This window comes from Podarcis vaucheri (assembly GCF_965113315.1).
Source record: "Podarcis vaucheri genome assembly, chromosome: 3".
Taxonomy (NCBI): domain Eukaryota; kingdom Metazoa; phylum Chordata; class Lepidosauria; order Squamata; family Lacertidae; genus Podarcis; species Podarcis vaucheri.
Window position 1 is genome coordinate 117514645 of NC_138761.1, and position 20422 is coordinate 117535066.

Sequence of the window (20422 nt, forward strand, 5' to 3'; positions counted from 1 at the left end):
CAGCTCCTGCCAACCTAGCAGTTCAAAAGCACACCAGTGCAAGTAGATAAATAGGTACCGCTGTGGCGGGAAGGTAAATGGCATTTCCGTGTGCTCTGGTTTCATCACGGTCCTCTGTGCACCAGTAGAGGTTTAGTCCTGCTGGCCTCATGGCCTGGAAAGCTGTCTGTGGACAAAGGCCGGCTCCCTCAGCCTGAAAGTGAGATGAGCTCTGTAACCTCATTGTCGCCTTTGACTGGACTTAACCGTCTAGGGGTCCTTTACCTTTATCTTTACCTTTTACCACCAATAAACAACAAGGCACCTGATGTCAGTGGTTAACTCTTTATTCAAAGAAACAAAACAGCTCAGTCCTAGGGGGCACAGCAACCCTTCTGGTTACCTGGTAGGTCTTTCCCCAATGAAAATAATAATAATAATAATAATAATAATAATAATAATAATAATAATAATAATAATATATTATTTCTACTCCGCCCATCTAGCTGAGTTTCCCCAGCCACTCTGGGCGGCTCCAATCAAGTGTTAAAAACAGTACAGCATTAAATATTAAAAACTTCCCTAAAAAGGGCTGCCTTCAGATGTCTTTTAAAGATAGGATAGCTACTTATTTCCTTCACATCTGGTGGGAGGGTGTTCCACAGGGCGGGCGCCACTACTGAGAAGGCCCTCTGTCTGGTTCCCTGTAACCTCACTTCTCGCAATGAGGGAACTGCCAGAAGGCCCTCAGCGCTGGATCTCAGTGTCCGGGCTGAACGATGGGGGTGGAGACGCTCCTTCAGGGCCGTTTAGGGCTTTAAAGGTCAGCACTATCACTTTGAATTGTGCTCCGAAACAGTTGCAAGGACTGAAGGTCCCTGCCTTCCCACTGCTCTATAAAGCTCCTCCCCTTGTTTCTTCCCCAGCAGCCTAAGGCTTCATGGTGTTGCCTCTTGTTGCTCTGCAATCTTCTTTTCTCTGTGTGTTCTGGGAGACCGGGGGGGGGGGGCTGGTAGCAGTAGGAGGTGGAGACTCCCTGGATTCTTCAGCATCCCATCTCTATTCACCTCACCACCAATGCCCTGGCTCTGAGTCTTCTTCCCTTGGGGGTTCTCTTGAAGGTTTCCCAGCAGGTTCCTCCCACCACTCTTCTGCATCTTTTTTTAAAAAATAAAATATTTATTATTATTTTTTGAAATATAACAGTAAAAATGAAAAATAAAAATACAAAATAAAAACAGTTAAAAACATACATTTTTTCTTTTACTTATTTTCTTTTAGCTTATTTCCCGGACCTCCTCATACCTCCCTTTTTTGTATTCCACTTCAATTTATTGGTTCAGCAAATCCTTACCATTAGATTTTAACCCATTTATAACCCTTTTTTCATATTCTCTTAGATCATTACAGCTGGAAACCCCTTAGTTGCTATCCAACATCATTCTATCATTCATTAATTTTACAATATTTCTGTAGATAGTCTTTAAATTTCTTCCAGTCTTCTTCCACCGACTCTTCTCCCTGGTCTCGGATTCTGCCAGTCATTTCTGCCAATTCCATATAGTCCATCACTTTCATCTGCCATTCTTCCAAAGTAGGTAAATCTTGTGTCTTCCAATACTTTGCAATGAGTATTCTTGCTGCTGTTGTTTCATACACTCTTCTGCATCTTCTGCATCCAGCCAGTCCGTGACATCTGCTGAGGTTGAATGTATTATTTCCTAAAGGCTGGTGTTTGAGGCAGCCATTTTGAAACATTGGAACCTCCTGGCCAGTGCTTGGATGGAAGACTTCCTGAAATTCATGTGTATGCCACCTCTGGTTCCATTATGGAAGAAAGAGGGGATGCAGAGTACAAAATCAGTGAAAGCAGAAAAAGTAGTTGTCAGGGAACTGACATCGGAGGAAAGGGAGGTGGAAGGGCTCACAGAGGCTGGGAGGGAGTCAGCAGCTAAAGCAGGGACCAGCAGGGGGAGAGAGGGTACTCTGGAGGAGGATCTCATGAATGCTGAGAGAGACGCAGCAGCCAAAGCAGGAACAAGCAGGGAAGAGGGAGGGATCAGGGACACGTCCAGCGAGAACAGCGGGGAGGTGTCAGAAGCTCCCATAGGGAGACCCATGCTTCGCCGGAAGCTGCCACGTCGTGAGTCCAGGAGACGCTTTTCCGTTAAGGAGCTTCTATGCTGGAAGCGCTTCCGCAGACAGCCACTGTCAGACTCTACGAGTGACTAGAGCAGACATGTTTGAGGAGCTCTGTCACACACACAGGTTTGTGGAGCCGCACAAACTCTGAGGGAGCACGATTTTACGCACAAGCAGCTAATCATCCCATCACAGCAGTCTGACAGTCTCTGTACGCTGCCTGTGCAGGAGAAAGCATCATGAGCGACCCAGCCGGAACCGAAGGAGCAGGGGTTGGAGCTGGTCCAAGCTTGGAAGAAAGATACCGAGCATTGGAAGTCCAACTTGCGCTGCAGACGGCGAGGCTTGAGGAGAGAAGGGCTCAGGATGCAGACAAGAAGGGGAGAGCCACCCAGTTCCCCAGAAAGGTACCAGGATTGGTGCAGAAGTTTGGGGGGGACCCCAAGGACTACCATGCCTTTAGGACAGAGATGCAATATGCCCTTAATGTGCAGTTTGATGAGTTCCCTGATGAGGAATCGCGAGTTGCGTTCGTGATTGGGCATCTTGAGAGGGGGGCGAGGGACTGGGTTAGACCCCTGATGGCAACGCACAATGACGTCTTAAAGGACACTATGAAGTTCTTTCGTGCAATGGATATCATGTTTTCCAGCGATATTGAGGAAGGGGTGGTGCGCAGACAGCTAATGGCTTGCAAGCAGGGAAGCCGATCTGTCCGTGAGTACTGGACTGAGTTTACCATGCTGGTTCACAGATTGGGGTGGGATTTATCGGCGGCACCCATTCAGATGCTATTTGAAGAAGGTCTTTCTTCGGCTGTGAAAGACGAGCTGTCCCGGAGCCCCAGGGCGGTGTCTATGGATCAGCTGACCAAATCTGCGCTGACCATAGGAGCGCGCCAGGAGGCAAGAGCCTTGGAGAGGCGGGAAGGGAGAGGGGAACGTTGGAAGGAGTTCCGCATTCCAGACATTCCTGAGCCAGCTTTCCCGCCGGCAGAGCCGATGGAAATCGGAACAGCGCGCGCGCAGTTTCAAAGCCCAGTGAGGGGGCTAAGAAGGAGGGAAAGGGCGCCTGGAAATGCTATCTCTGCCAACAGCCAGGCCACTTTGCCAGAGTCTGCCCCCAGAGGAAGGAATGGCAAGGGATGGTGGGAGCTGTTGAGGGAGGAGAGCAGGGAGAAACGGAGCAGGTAAAAGCCAACGCCTGGTTGCCACAGTCGGGGCACTGCAGCCAGGCCAAAGAGCAGTGAAAGTGCCTGTGCCAGAAGCTCCTCAACCTGCTCTAGTGATTGAAGTGTCGCTAGAGCTGCAAAATGGACACCCCCTAAAAATAAAGGCGCTGTTGGACTCAGGCAGCTCCTGCAATTTTATGAGCAAGGAGTTTGCTGCTGAACACCAGATACAGACGATCCCTTTAAGCAACCCCCTGCAGGTGACCACGATCGATGGCAGGGAGTTGTTGGGAGGAGGAGTCAGCTTGCAGACCGTCCCAATGATAATGAGGGTGGCAAGGCACACAGAACTGATAGCGTTTAATGTGGCCACCTTGGGAGGCGCTCCCATTATTTTGGGAATGAGCTGGCTAGCGCTACATGATCCGCTGGTGGGCTGGCATCAAAGAGTGGTTTCCTTTGGTTCAGCACATTGCTTAGAACACTGCAAAGGGGAAAAGGGTTCAGCAGGGGCCCAAGCCACCCTAGCAGGGACTGAAGTAATGGAGAAGGTGAAGGTACCACCACAGTATGCAGATCTCAGCGACGTGTTCAGCGAGAAGGAAGCTGACCAACTACCCCCGCATAGGCCCTTTGATTGCCAGATCAATTTACTCCCTGGAGCACAGCTTCCTGTAGGCAAGTTGTATGCCATGTCAGACAGAGAAATGCAGGAGTTGCGAGAGTTCATTGACAAGAACCTGAAGAGAGGCTTCATCAGAGAGTCCAAAGCAGCGGGGGGTAGCCCAGTGTTTTTTGTGGATAAAAAGCACACGGACAAGCCGAGACTTGTATGTGATTTCAGGCGGTTAAATGCAGTGACAGAACCAGTGGCTTTCCCTATGCCCAGGATTGATGATATTTTGACCAGGGTGCGGAAGGGAAAGATTTTTACAAAGCTGGATCTAAGGGGGGCGTACAACCTGATACGTATAAGGAAAGGGGATGAATGGAAAACCACCATGTTCACCCCTTTGGGGGCATTTGAATATCTCGTTATGCCTTTTGGATTACAAGCAGGCTCAGCGTGCTTTCAATCGTTTATGAACCACGTACTGGGTCCTTTGCTCTACAAGAATTGCGTGGCCTTCCTAGATGATGTGTTGGTGTATTCGGAGAATGAGGAGCAACATGTGAGAGACGTCAGGGAAGTGTTGAGCAGGCTGCAAGCCAACAGGCTGTGGGTGAAACTGGAGAAGTGTCAGTTTCATACCAAGGAGGTGGAATTCCTGGGGTACCTCCTGTCAGACAAGGGATTGGCCATGGATCCCGGCAAGGTTCAGGCAGTGCTGGAATGGAAAACACCCAAAACCAAGAAGGATGTGCAGAGGTTCCTAGGGTTTGGAAACTTTTATCGTAAGTTCATCCGAAACTTCGCCCACCTGACGGCGCCCATTACGGACTGTCTCAGCAGTAAAAAGAAGTTTGTTTGGACTGCGGAGGCGGAGCGAGCGTTTGAGGAACTGAAAAGGGCCTTCGCCTCTGAAGGACAACTTCTGCATGTGGATTTACAAAAAAAGCTGAGGGTCGAAACAGACGCATCTGACAGAGCCATAGGGGCGGTGCTTCTTCTTCTGCAGCCAGGGAAGGAGGAGTCAGAGTGGCGACCGTGTGCCTTCTTTTCGCGAAAGCTGAACAAATCCGAGAGGAACTACACGGTGTACGACCGGGAACTTCTTGCTATTCATGAGGCTTTCCGGAGATGGAGGCACCTGCTAATTGGTGCACAACATAAGGTGCAAGTGTGCACGGACCATAAGAATCTAGAGTATTGGAGAACTGCGCGAGTGCTCAACCAACGGCAGTTGAGATGGGCCCAGGAGTTCTCCAAATTTAACTTTGAGATTTGTTACGTGCCAGGCCCAGAGAACGTTAGGGCGGACGCTCTCTCACGCAAACCTGAATATTTGGAGGGGGAGGGAGCACCCGAAGAGACCCATGTCATTCCAGAGGACCGTTGGGTGTGTGGGGCGGCATTGGTGGGGCAAAGGGAATTGGTAGAGGGAACGGTGCATGATGAATACGCCCAGGACAAACTCAGGGGTCTCAGGAGGGAGGGAGACAAACCCGGGGGTTTTGAGGAGAGAAACGGGGCGTTGTACTATAAGGGAGCGTTATATATACCTGAAGGTGAATTGAGGGAGAAGGTACTCAAGCAACTGCATGATAGCCCCACAGCAGGGCATTTTGGGCAACACAAAACCATGTGGCTGGTTACCAGGGAATTTTGGTGGCCCAAGGTCAGGGAAGATGTGCGGGAGTATGTGAGAGGGTGTGACCAATGCCAACGAGCCAAGGGGGAGAGGCGGGCACCGGCAGGTTTATTAGAACCACTACCCACACCTGAAAGACCATGGGAAACAGTGGCAATAGATTTCATGACTGATCTGCCAAGGTCCAGAGGGAAAACAGCCATCATGGTTGTGGTAGACCTGTTAACCAAAATGGCCCACTTTATAGCCTGCTCACATGCGGTCACAGCAGAAGAAACCGCTAAATTGTTTGTAGAAAATGTGTTTAGGTTGCACGGCGCCCCCTTGAGGGTGGTTTCAGACCGAGGGAAACAATTTACTTCCAGGTTCTGGAGGAAGCTCATGAGCTTACTGCATGTGGAGGTTAATTTCTCAACTGCCCGGCATCCAGAAACCAACGGGCAGGCGGAAAGAGCTAATGGTGTCCTCCAGCAATATTTGAGGTGTTATGTGAATGACAGAGAGAATGATTGGGTGGAGAAGCTGGCGTTGGCAGAATTTGCCTACAACAATGCAGAGAACGTGTCCACGGGGATGAGCCCCTTTTTGGCTAATCACGGGTGCCATCCCCGAGCCTTCTCAGGGGGGGAAGGGGAGAACTGGAGCGTTCCAGCTGCAGAACAGTTCGTTGAAGAAATGGAAGCGATCCATCGCCAGCTCCAACTTAACTTAAACAGGGCTAAGGAGGAATATAAGAGGCAGGCAGACAAAAACAGAAGGGAAGGTGAAAGCATTAGGGTGGGGGACCAGGTGTGGCTGTCAACCCAAGGGTTACCATTCAAAGGGGGTTGTAAGAAGTTAAGACCCAAAAGGCTGGGCCCATTTGAAGTCACGCAGCAGGTCAACCCAGTGGCTTTCAGACTCCGGTTACCGAACCACATGAAGCTGCACCCAGTTTTCCACAGGTCGTTGCTGTCACCGTATAAAGGGGACAGAGAAGGGAGGGTCAATAGGGGACCAGCAATGGAGGAGAAGGAACACAGCTACCATGTAGCGGAGATTCTCAATTCCAGGTGGAAGGGAGATCAAGTAGAGTATTTGGTAATGTGGGAAGGGGAGCCGGAGTCGGAAAACACCTGGGTCATGGCAGAGGATGTAGATGACGAGGTTTTAATAGAAACTTTTCATCAGAGATTCCCACGTAAACCTCAGCCAGTGGCGAGGTTCCGGAGGGAATACTTTGCTACCACCGACGAAGAAGAAGAGTTGGAGGGGTTCTCTGATTCCGAGGTGGAGGAGGATTCAGCGAGCCGGAACGAAGACCGATGGAGGGAAATGTTCGAGACGTCTGAAGATGAAGAGGATTCTTTTCGGGGTTTTATCTCCTCACCGCCCAGAGGAGAGAGTATGGGCAGGGGGGAAGGGGGCCCTGGAGGGGAGGTGGATGTCAGGGAACTGACATCGGACGAAAGGGAGGTGGAAGGGCTCACAGAGGCTGGGAGGGAGTCAGCAGCGAAAGCAGGGACCAGCAGGGGGAGAGAGGGTACTCTGGAGGAGGATCTCATGAATGCTGAGAGAGACGCAGCAGCCAAAGCAGGAACAAGCAGGGAAGAGGGAGGGATGAGGGACACGTCCAGCGAGAACAGCGGGGAGGTGTCAGAAGCTCCCATAGGGAGACCCATGCTTCGCCGGAAGCTGCCATGTCGTGAGTCCAGGAGACGCGTTTCCGTTAAGGAGCTTCTATGCTGGAAGCGCTTCCGCAGACAGCCACTGTCAGACTCTACGAGTGACTAGAGCAGACATGTTTGAGGAGCTCTGTCACACACAGAGGTTTGTGGAGCCGCACAAACTCTGAGGGAGCACGATTTTACGCACAAGCAGCTAATCATCCCATCACAGTAGTATATTTTCATAGATAGATAGATAGATAGATAGATAGATAGATAGTCTGTTCCTTTTGATTTTGCTGTTGGTGCTTGCTGTGTTTGAAATCCACATCTTGGTGCTTATTGTGTTTGAAATTATTTTGTTGGAATACTGAAACTATCCTTCTCATTTGAACCCATTGATATGTTTGGCAACGTTTTAAAGAAGTTAAGTTAATGGATTCTATCCTGCTAACTCAAGTCCATTGATTTCAGTGGACTTTAAAAAAAAAGTTTTTTATTGACAACTTTCGAGGTAAAATACAATAAGAATCAAACTAGTCTACAGAACAAGAATATTTTTATAAAAAAAAAGAAAAAGAAAAAGAAGAAAAAGTAGACCCGTAAGGCCCTTTACCATATTTATATCATATATATCCACATACAGAGAGGTAGACTGTACCACCTGGGAGCCATCTTCTTTCCCCAGTCTCTCGCCCTGGGAGACTCAATGGACCTTCTCTCAATTTCATGTAGTCGGATGCAACCCCATGTTTGTTCTGATCAACACTAGAGAAGGTGTACTTTAGAAAAGCAGCGTACCTTGGGTTAAGTACTTAATTCATTCCGAAGGTCCGTTCTTAATCTGAAACTGTTCTTAACCTGAAGCACCACTTTAGCTAATGGGGCCTCCTGCTGCGCCACCGGAGCACGATTTCTGTTCTCATCCTGAAGCAAAGTTCTTAACCTGAAGCACTATTTCTGGGTTAGTGGAGTCTGTAACCTGAAGCGTATGTAACCTGAAGGTATACCACTGCATAAATAAACTAAAGCTCAACTTATTTCAGGATGCATTGTGACTTGAAATTTCCACTGTTTGTATCTGTCGCAACAGCTTCAGAACTAAATACCACCTTTATGACAATTGCAGCTGCAGACAGAGCTTGGCTCAGGAAGTCAACTTGTTCCACCTGAGACCAAGGGTGGGAGCTCATATAATGAAAAGCTATTCCATACCTTTTCCATAGAAAACTAGATGTCAGAGACTAGACTAGAACTCCTTTTCCTTGATGTCTAATGTTGGGGGTCTCTTTATTTTCCATTGCTTCGGGGAACTGTTCTCAGATTGTGAACTGGTCCCCCAAGATATCATTAAGTTGGTCAAATTCCAATTTGTAGTAGTTCTGGTATATACTGTCATCTTGACTACAAATCATTCTTCTTCATTATGTACCAATTGCAACTCTCTCCTCTCAGCCTCCTCTTATAAGGCAAACAGTCCAAACCCTTGGGATTTCTGTTAGTAAGATAAATGGGCCATTCCTACAATTCTCTGATCCTCTTCCAGTACAAACTCATCCTCCTTGAATATGGATAACAAGGAAACATAAAATACCTGATGTTGCATCACCATCACCTTATGCAAGAGCACTAACTCGTCCCTCCCCCTAAGTGTAAACATTTCCCCAAATGTGTTGAAGACTTAACCTTCTCCAGAGCTGTATTAGCAGCTCATAGTCTTTGTGTTCACATCCAGCACCCAGACATTTTTATGCAGCCTTCTAGGAAATCGACTGTTCCCAATTGGTGACAAAACAAATCCTGGCATTTGGGTGTTTGCTTGGCAAGGTCTTCCCATTCATCCCCTATAACTTTGACAGTCCTTGTTTGTTCCTAACAAAGCTTGCTTAACACAATGTCTTCTACAAGTATTCTGTCCTCAAACCCATCATTCGTCTCTAACACTTGGGTGAAACTAAACACTGTGTGCTATCAGCCTCTTTGAGCAGGTGATAGTTTGAACAAAGTGTTCTTTTATCTCTTCATTTACCCATCTAAACCAAACCATAATGAGGTGCTAAGTGTTTTACCACTGGTTTAAAGAGTCCAGTCCTGAGAGACAAGGCCAGCATGATTATACACAAAGTTTGGTATTTTGTTTGGACTGTGCAAATATGGAGAGAAAGGTATTTGGAAAACCCACTTCAGTCTTAGAAAGTTTTGTACCTTGGGGCTGGTGAAACATCATGGAAGGTAAAAAATTGAATCCCACACTTAAGTAACTCGGCAGCCATCATTTTATGAGCAAGTGCTAAACCCATCACCACATTGCCCGTGTTTGGTTGCTATAAACACGCTGTTCAGCCATTTTTCAGGCAACCTTCGTGAGTTTGACTTAGTACAGTTAACGCTTCTTGATGCCTTTTGAAGGGCTGGTTTACAGATTAGGAAATTCTAAGATCTGCTGATTTCCGATTTCAAATGAGGGGGGGGAGCTCTGTTTGCTGAACCCACTTATGAATGGAAGTGCGGAGCTCCCTCTCTCTGCTGCTTATCTGAATGAATCTAGACCACTAGAATCCAGACCACTAGATACTCCTAGTTTCTTACAAACACAGTGCTCTCTTGTTTTCTCGCCACCACCACTACCTGACGTCTGAAGGTGCTTCCTATTTGATGACCATTGCAGATACTTAGTCTCTTATGTAATAACACATCCTGTTGGTTCCCTCCCATCCCGGCCAGGGCAGTTGGGCAGAAATAGCAACTCTAAATTTGCCAAGAAGAAGTGGTTGGTTTCGTACCTCTCCCTTTCTCCCCAAAGAGCTGTGCTTTACAAGGAGGGTGAGCTGGAATAGTGTTAATCCTGCAATGTCTGAATGCAGACTCTCTCTCTCTCTCTCTCTCTCTCTCTCTCTCTCTCTCTCTCTCTCTCTCTCACCCCACTCTTTTCCAAACAACCAAGTGCCATTTAAGGGGGTGCAGCAAGTTAAAGGGATGCCCAAGTGTCATTAAATGAGGAATTCCACATGGCGGCAGGCTGAGAACGTGCTGGACGTTGATGCTAAAATGAAGTATCAATATCTTAGAAGCCAGCACACACTTGATGAAAGAGACATTCTAAATTATTTATTGTATGTCATACTTGAGGGTTTAATTTCCATATATATTGTGATACATAATTTAGGAGTGGGACAAATTACAGAGAGAGCTCCCGGGTCTGCGCTCTCTCTCGCTCTCTCTCTCTCTTGAACCGTTGCAATTTCTTTTCTTTGGTTTAAGGGTGTTGCTCACACCCTGGAGCGTGTTTTGCTTTTCACTGTGAATTCTTTGCTGTGATGTTGTCTTTTCTCATGCGCATGCATTGCACACACAAACACGCTTTACTTTTCCAGGGCTGCAAATCTCTCCTGGCCTGAATCATTTAACAGCACATCCTGCCCGAGGTGTGTTACCGAAGCAAGGCTCAAGCAAGGGGATCAAATGTGCTTGCAAGAGGTTAGCTTTGCAGCCTTCACGTCTTGTTTGGCATTATCGAGGCAGCTGTCGGTGTGGACAGCTTGCTTTCCCTACTTCTATTTAAAGGCCTGCAGGCTACTGCGCCGTGCAAGAGGAGCATTGTTTTGGTGCTTGTATCTTGCTGAAGCATTTCAGTTTTTACAATTAACATTTAATTTTCCGGAAGTATTTGCAATTTGGGGTTCAGTGTAACTCACTGCATGCAGGGAGCTTTCTACACAGGGAGAATTAAAAGCATGGTCTGCAAACACTTGCAACCTGTAGAAATGCAGGCAAAAATAAATAAATTACCACTGCACTCTTGTGTCCTGCATCAATTGGCTCTCCGTGAGCTGCCTCAGGCGGTGGAAGAAGCACTTTCACATTTCATTTTCTAAATAATGATTTTTATTAAATCTTCCAAATTATATATATATCATTTTTTGTTACACATTTTTCCTTGACTTCCCATCCCTCCTTCCCCGCTGATTTCTTTTTTAATTCCCCATAATAGCTGCATTACAACACATCTATATTTATTTTTTAAGCTCCCAAAGTCCATTCTTCCATTGCTGATATCTCAAATCCTGCATGTGATTTCATGTAAGAATGATAGTTTGATAGGTAATTCACAAGTGAACTCCATTCTTCTGTGAAGATATTACCATTTTGTCCTCTTATTTTAGCAGTCAGATTAGCCATTTCTGAATCCAGAAATGTCCCATCAATTTTATAAGCCATTCTCCCTTAGTTGGAGTCTCTTCGTCTTCCTATTTCTGTGCGTGTAAAATTCTAGCTGCATCACATTCACATTCTACCTCAGGCAGCAAAATGGGACACACCACCCCATCAATATGCAATACATACAGAATGCAAACGTTTTGGTTTACCAGACTTCCAATTTTTTAACCCCAATCTCAGGTTTGCCTCGAGGAGCTTGCAAAACAGCTACAGTACTTTATACCATATCAGTTGGCACTGGAGAATATTAATCTCTCTCAATTTTACCTGTGGACTGCCATCTGTCCAGATTTGAACTAATTCAACTAATTTTAAGATGTGTTTTAATTAACTGATTGCCTGTTTTTATGTTCTTATGTTTTTTGTATACTGTGTTAGTTTTATGATGTTAGCAGCCCTGAGCCCGGCTCCGGCCAGGGAGGGCGGGGTACAAATAAAAAAATATATTACTACTCTATTTTTTGCTCTATAAGACGCACCAGACGACAAGTGGTGGCTGGGGAAACCCAGCCAGATGGACAGGGTACAAAAAATAATAAAATGATGATGGTGATGGTGGTGGTGGTGGTGACTACTACTACTACTGATTTGGGATGCGAGTGGCTCTGTGGGTTAAACCACGGAGCCTAGGACTTGCCGATCAGAAGGTTTGCAGTTCAAATCCCTGCGATGGAGTGAGCTCCTGGTACTCGGTCCCTGCTCCTGCCAACCTAGCAGTTCGAAAGCACGTCAAAGTGCAAGTAAATAAATAGGTACCGCTCTCGCGGGAAGGTAAACGGCGTTTCCATGCACTGCTTTGGTGCACCAGAAGCGGCTTAGTCATGCTGGCCACATGACCTGGAAGCTGTATGCCGGCTCCCTCGGCCAATAAAGCGAGATGAGCGCTGCAGCCCCAGAGTCGGCAACGACTGGACCTAATAGTCAGGAATCCCTTTACCTTTACTACTGATTTACGGTCTTTTCTCCAATCAAATATCATGTTTGCTGTGTGTACTGTTTGTGCTGATGTTGGAAAGTGGCAAAGCCAGAAAAAAGGAAGGCAAAAATCCAAATTATTGCACTCACCTGACTCTAATGCATATGAATCCTATGACTAAATTAAAATTCCAAATTTGAGTCCTCCTGGCTTTCGTTACATACTGTAAGCCGCAGTTCCATCCCTTGTGGTAATTCTCCAAGTTTTTCTGCTGACTGTAAGAGGACTCTCTCCAACGTAAGAGTTTTATTAATCTCATCATTTTGTTATGGAGATTATAAAAGTGTTCTCCAGTTTACCGCAGCTTTATAACAAGCATGACATGAAAGGGAATGTTTTAGTACATTTTCACTTCTAGACTCTTAACAGGAAACGATTGAGCACTGGTTGAGCTCAGTACAATCCTCTTTTTGTTGACTGCCGTAACCTAATATAATTTGTAAAGCTTCATCATCTTGGAAACCTTCCAGTACATATTTGACTCTACAATTCTGGCATGGCTAGCCTTTCAAATAACCTGGGATACTGGTTTCTACATAGCTCCCAGGGCAGACCGTATGTAATGCCATGTTCATTCTCCACTGCAACCCTTTTTGTAGAACTATTGACAGCCATTGTAGCCTTGCATTGATTTCTTATCCCTCTGTGCCTTTCTGCAATTCTGTAACTCTAGGTTGCCCAGGGAAAATTCTTTGTGGACTGGTTCCTGAATTTAGCCTTCCTGCCTCTAGAGATGTTGCCAAACTTCATAATTACCACTTTGGAACATAAACTTGGCATGTTCCAGGAGAGAACCTCCTTGTGGTCCTGCCACCATGAGGGTCTTCTTTGTGGTGTGACCTTGGTAATAGAATTCTCTCCCCTTTGTTACTTGCCTAAAATGGTATCTTTTCATCCAGGCTTGTGAGGGGAGCTTGGCAGCTGGTGATGATCACCAGCATTCTGAATATTGTGGTAGTGTTTGTTGTTCTTTATAGTTTTATGGTATGGGCTTAGAGTGTGTTCAGATGGAACCCACCTGGGGATCAGTGAAGCTGATGAAGGACAGCTTTGTTGTTTAGTTATTTAGTCGTGTCCGACTCTTCGTGACCCCATGGACCAGAGCACGCCAGGCACTCCTGTCTTCCACTGCCTCCCGCAGTTTGGTCAAACTCATGCTGGTAGCTTTGAGAACACTGTCCAACCATCTCGTCCTCTGTCATCCCCTTCTCCTTGTGCCCTCAATCTTTCCCAACATCAGGGTCTTTTCCAGGGAGTCTTCTCTTCTCATGAGGTAGCCAAAGTATTGGAGCCTCAGCTTCAGGATCTGTCCTTCCAGTGAGCTCTCGGGGCTGATTTCCTTAAGAATGGAGAGGTTAGATCTTCTTGCAGTCCATGGGACTCTCAAGAATCTCCTCCAGACCATAATTCAAAAGCATCAATTCTTCAGCGATCAGCCTTCTTTATGGTCCAGCTCTCACTTCCACACATCACTACTGGGAAAACCATAGCTTTAACTATACGGACCTTTGTTGGCAAGGTGATGTCTCTGCTTTTTAAGATGCTGTCTAGGTTTGTCATTGCTTTCCTCCCAAGAAGCAGGCGTCTTTTAATGAATGAATGCATTTCCGTAACCCAAGCAAATAAGTCAATGTAGCAAGCCTATCTCTGTCTTAATAAGGTCACAGGCAGTATGTTGTCCTATGCAGCTAACATGGAGGCTGAGCTATCATGGTTGCTTGTTCCTCAAATGCCAATGTTGGGCCATAAAAGCACCAACAAACTGCAGTCCTGATCCTTTAGGGAACACGCTATCCTAGAAGGGGTTGAACTCCACACAACGAGACAAAGAAACCAGCTAACAGTGCCTCTGTCTTGTAGGAGGCATGTTGGATCTGAACAGAAGGAGTAGAGAGCAGGGAAGTGGCTTAACCCCTTCCCCTCTCACTCAACCCCCTTCAGCTCAAAATCACCCTTATGAACCTGCTTTGGGGAGTAAACAAACAGAGAACTTCACAGAATGGTGGTTTGAACTTGGATCTAGCTCAGCATTTCAGAGAGTGAAAGGAAACTGTAATGGTTTAAAACCTTTTGCCATAATAATAATAAAAATAATAATAATTTATTATTTATACCCCACCCATCTGGCTGGGTTTCCCCAGCCACTCTGGGTGGCTTCCAACAAAACACTAAAATACAATAACCTATTAAACATTAAAAGCTTCCCTAAACAGGGCTGCCTTTAGATGTCTTCTAAAAGTTTGGTAGTTATTTTTCTCTTTGACATCTGGTGGGAGGGCGTTCCACAGGGCGGGTGCCACTACCAAGAAGGTCCTCTGCCTGGTTCCCTGTAACTTGGCTTCTTGCAACGAGGGAACCGCCAGAAGGCCCTCAGCGCTGGACCTCAGTGTCCAGGCAGAACGATGGAGGTGGAGACGCTCCTTCAGGTATACTGGACCGAGGCCATTTAGGCCTTTAAAGGTCAACACCAACACTTTGAATTGTGCTCAGAAACGTACTGGGAGTCAGTGTAGGTCTTTCAAGACCGGTGTTATATCATCTCGGCGGCTGCTCCCAATCACCAGTCTAGCTGCTGGATTTTGGATTAGTTGTAGTTTCCGGGTCACCTTCAAAGGTAGCCCCACATAGAAGCACTTCAACAGTGGTGGAAATGTCAAACAAGGACTATTTCAAGTGATCCAAGCATCTGCCCCCACCACACCTTATTGATATTGTAGCTTCCCTTCAGAGTATTGACCAGAGAGCCTTTTTACATATGCTTCTAATGAGTGTTTGCAGCTCTTGACTCCTTAACAGCACAAACCCAGGCATATCTATTCAGAAGCAAGTCCTGTTGTGTTTAATGGGGCTTACATTCAGAAAACTGTACATAGGAATGCAGCCTGTGTAAAATCTGGTGTTGCGGAGTGAGAGATGGGAGCACTTGCAGGGATAACTATTCATTTGCCCTTATTGATATGTGAATGGTTTTGGGTTATCTGTTGTGGGAGAGAAACCAACCCTCTTAAAACCATGTCCAGCTGTCCAGCTGCATGGGTTTTGCAGTCAGTGGTGATTCACACCATACAAAAGCGAAGCTCATATATTGGGCCTCTTCTTACAGAACAAGTCCCATTTGGATGGGGTTCTTTCTGAGTAAATACGCATAGAATTGCACTGTAAATGAACTAACAGGAGGGTATCAGCTTAAGAGCTTTCAGTGGCTCCGTAAAGGGTAAAGTATTTGCTTTGTATTCTCTTTTTCTGTATCTTATCTAGATGGGGGTGGGGATGAAATTTGTGTGTGTATACTGTCGACAACACACAGTCAGCAATACCAGATTGTCAATAATAATAATAATAATAATAATAATAATAATAATAATAATAATAATAATTTATTATTATTTGTACCCCGCCCATCTGGCTGGATTTCCCCAGCCACTCTGGGCAGCTTCCATAGAAACCAAAAAACACTAAAATATCATACATTAAAAACTTCCCTGAACAGGGCTGCCTTAAGATGGCTTCTGAATGTCAGGTAGTTGTTTATCATTTTGACATCTGATGGGAAGGCGTTCCACAGGGCGAGCGCCACTACCGAAAAGGCCCTCTTCCTGGTTCCCTGTAGCTTTGCTTCTCGCAATGAGGGAACCGCCAGAAGGCCCTCGGCGCTGGACCTCAGCGTCCGGGCAGAACGATGGGGGTGGAGACGCTCCTTCAGGTATACCGGGCCAAGGCCGTTTAGGGCTTTAAAGGTCAACACCAGCACTTTGAATTGTGCTCGGAAACGTACTGGGAGCTGCAATCCTATACCGCTTACCCAAGAAGAACTCGTATTGTCTGAGCGGGCCTTACTTCTGAGTAGATCTATACAGGAGTGCACCATAAAAGAATATAGAAATGCACTGATTACAATCCCTAGTGTATCATGGTTGTGGGACAACAGGAGTAAAACAGCAGCTACTAACGATACTATTTTTATTAATTTGAATTCTTAACTGTCCTATGCCATATGGGCCCAAGGTGGTTTACAACTAGGGATGAGGGAATCTGTCAATTTCCGGATTTGTTTGTTTTTCTTTCTTTTTTCCCAAGTCTTGAGTTTGGCTCTCCACATTTCCGCATCAGTTGGTGATTTTTTTTTTCATTTTGAAGATAGTCCTTCTAAAAATTCAGCAACATTTCAATGTGAATTTCTCCTAATCTACACAGTTTTTCCTGGGTGTGTTTTTTTGTTGTTTTGTTTTTGCTGGTTATAAACATTTTTGCAAAATAGCTCCCCCTAATATAGTGCATTTTTGTATGTTATTTTCACTAATGTATGCATTTATATGCACCCTATCTGCATTTTGTATAAATTATTTGTCTGGAGAACTGCATTGCAAAATTCAGAGAAGTGCAAAAAGGGTGGCTGTGTTTCAGTTCATGTATTATTTCAGAAAACAGAAGTTCGGTTATATTGCAGCAATATAAAAATGCAAGTTTATGCAAGTTGAAATAATGCATAACCAGAAGAATAGGGTGGGTCATATGTAAAGTAGGTGTTAAAGGACAGAGTAAAGAGCTGTGTCTTTAGCATATGATGAAAGTTATACAATGAAGGTGCCCAGCACACTTCTGAGAGAAGGAGCGCCAAAGTTTAGAGGCTGCCATATAAGTTAGAACTTACTAACTATATCAAGGACAACCAACATGGTGTGAACCAGACATGGCTGTCAACTGTCCCTTATTTGGCGGGAAAGTCCCTTATCCCAGCGCTGTGTTCCACTGCTGTCCCTTATTGATGATGTCCCTTAAATTTCCCGGGTTTCAAAGGAAGCAGCTCCTCTCTCTCCCTCCCTCCCTGCCGGCCAGGGAGGAGGGAGGCTCCAGCTGTGTTGCTTGGCTACGTTGCTCACCCAATAAGGAGTCTAAGAACGACTGGGGGGTGGGGCTTGCATGCCTTGTGCCGATCAAATCGGCCGCGTTGCCTGGGGACTCGCCTTTGCTCAGCGCTTCCCAGCAGAGAGGTGATGGTGGTTTTCCTTGCTGCATCCCCTTTGCTGGGTTGCTGCCCTGTGGGAACCACGGTTTGAGGCTTCGTTTGGCTGCTGGCTGGGCTTTCTGCCTTTGGCTCGGAGGGGCTCAGAAGCTGAACATACCTGTGCTCTGAAAATCCCTTATTTTGGCTGCTGATCCCTTATTTTCGAGGCTGCGGCTCCCTTATTTTCAAATCTGTAAGTTGACAGCTATGGAAGCAGATGTTGCTGAACTACAACTTCTATCATCCTTGACCATTGACCATGCTGGCTGGGGCGTAGATCCCAGTGGAAGCCGCACCTGGGGGGGCCTGGTTGTGCCCCCTCAGAATTTTGCACCCAGGGCCAGTCCTCCCCCCCCCCCCGCTATGCCACTGCATGCAGCCATATTATTCTCCCGTGCTGTATCTAAATGCATTGTAACTGAGAAGGCTACAATATAGGGAAACTGCATTTAATTCTTCAGAGACGATCAAAGCAAATCTCTTCTTTATTATGACACTGGGGAAAATACCTTCTGGATCAACCTGAGGCTCTCCAGTATGTTGCTGGACTATCATCCCTGGCCCCTGGCCGTGTCAACTGAGGCTGCTGGCAGCTGGATTCCCGCAACATCTGGAGGGCTGTTACAAACAGTGAGTCAGTATTGATGCCTAGATGAGACACACCTTCCTCCTGCAACGCCCAAGAGAGACCCACATCCCAGATCCATACTGTAGCAGCTACTAAAATTGCCTCTGCCTCTCTTATGCTGACTCAGGCTTGAAGGAGTCCTGACTTAACACCAGAAGACATCTTGTTCAGACATGATTGTTTGTCCCTCTCTTTCCTTTCAATAGCAACATGCAAAGCCCCACCTTTTCTTTTCTATACTTTCCACACACACGTTCCTGTACTCTCCAGATCTCACCCACCATCAAAAGGCGATAATTTCTAACTTCAGGCATACTTGGCTAAATCTGCTGGCTTGATCTAGGAGACAGGCACGTGTCATTCCTTGAACAAAAACGCTAAACTATTTGTTTTCTGTAGCGGTAGGTTACAAGCCTCCTTTTTTCACAGATAGTTGTTACAGCGAGTTTCTTCATGCTTCCTGGCAGATTAGGGCTTTGTTATTTATCCCACACAAACCCTCTGAGGTAGGTTGAAAGAAAATGGCTGGCCTGAGGTCTCCCAGAGAGCTTCCTGGCTAAGAGTTGAATCTTTGGACCTGGATGTCCCTGATCATAGCTCAATACTCACCTTGAACTTGCATTCCAAGTCCAGCAAGTGATCTACTTGATTTCAGCTGGCTTTGCATTGGGCAGGGCAGCAGTTGGAAAAGAAAAGACTCTGAGGTCCTGGACTAATTTGTCGGAAATTAAGCTCTTGAAACAAATGAAATGATGCCTGAAATACAACCACAAAGCGCTATATGAATCTTACGGAACATTTTCTTGGAGATTTTGGTTGCTGCTTTTAATAATGCTAACCAGAAAGCAGAAGGAGTTGAACACAGAAGAGCACCTGGAGAGATGTATAATCTTGCATTTCAGATGTCACAAGGAAGCATGAAGATGGGAATCACGATTCACTTGCAAAGTCACCTTGCAAATTCAAAGTGGGAGGGAGCTGTCCCTACACATCCACCCTGTGCATTGAAGCACATGGCTTCCAGTGCTGGATTAAACCCTCCAGAGAACCCTAGGCAGTTGAAGTCTTGGGGGGCCCTCACAAACTATCTCCTAATACATTTTTATTTATTTTTTGACCAACTAACAGCTTCAATGGATCAATATTGTTTTGATCCATTGTTGTAGGCCCCCTAAAAGGTGTGGGGCCCATAGGTTGGTGCCTACTCTGCCTATATGGTAATCCGGCTCTGATGGCTTCCCTCAAAGAGTCCAGTGAACTGTAGTTCACCCATCCCAGAGCTTCCATTCCAAGCCCCTTATCAAACCACAGTTCCCAAGATTCTGTGGGGGGAAACCATGTGAAGAAGAAGAAGAAGAGTTTGGATTTGATATCCTGCTTTATCACTACCCTAAGAAGTCTCAAAGCGGCTAACAATCTCCTTTCCCTTCCTCCCCCACAACAAACACTCTGTGAGGTGAGTGGGGCTGAGAGACTTCAGAGAAGTGTGACTGGCCCAAGGTCACCCAGCAGCTGCATGTGGAGGAGCAGGGAAGCGAACCCGGTTCACCAGATTATGAGTCTACTGCTCTTAACCACTACATCACACTGGCTTTAAACGTGTCTGGATGGTGTGCATGTGACCTAGGCATGACCAAAGTGGTGCCTTTTATTGATGGGGCTTTTCTTGCTGAAACCTAGAGCAAAAAATAAACAAATTACAGAAAGCCCATTCAAGCTGTGGGGAGAACATAGCTCTGTGCTGCTTCCTGATCCTTCTTTCGGACACAGGAGCAGAGGATGACCTAAGGACCACGTGCTCTTGCTGAGCCTCCTCTGTGACCCAGCTGCCTTCAGAACAGAATACCTCAGCCAACGCTCTTAACTGCCACCTGTGTTTTCTGAACAGCGTGCCCTTCGTGCCATCAGTCCACACTTTGGGAGACTATCTTCTTGTTATCCTTGCCAAGAGTGCTGACCTCAATTATTAACTGTGTTTAGCAGAGACATTATTAAACCTGACTCTGCTCCCCGATGAGCTATCAAATGTCCGACCTTGACTCGGCAGGAACCTTTTCCTCACCCTTTGCCCTTCCCGTTACCCTTTCGTGGTGGCACAGAGCCCTCAAAGCAGCCTCTTCCCTCCCAGCAGAAAGTAAACACCCCCTTACGTTCCCATTACACTGATTCCACCTCCTTCAGGTCTTGCTTTGCTTTGTCTCATGCAGGCATGAGGCAGCTGCTGTTGGAGTCCAACTCCCATCAGCCCCAGTCAGCTGAGCAAGCGGTCAGGGATGATGGGAGTTGTAGTCCAACGGCAAATGGAGGACCGCAGACATGGACGTAGCCAGGATACCCACCTGTCACCATCCTCTGTCTAGCTCTGCTTAGCAGATTTGGAATGAAATGTCTCGACAAATGTTATT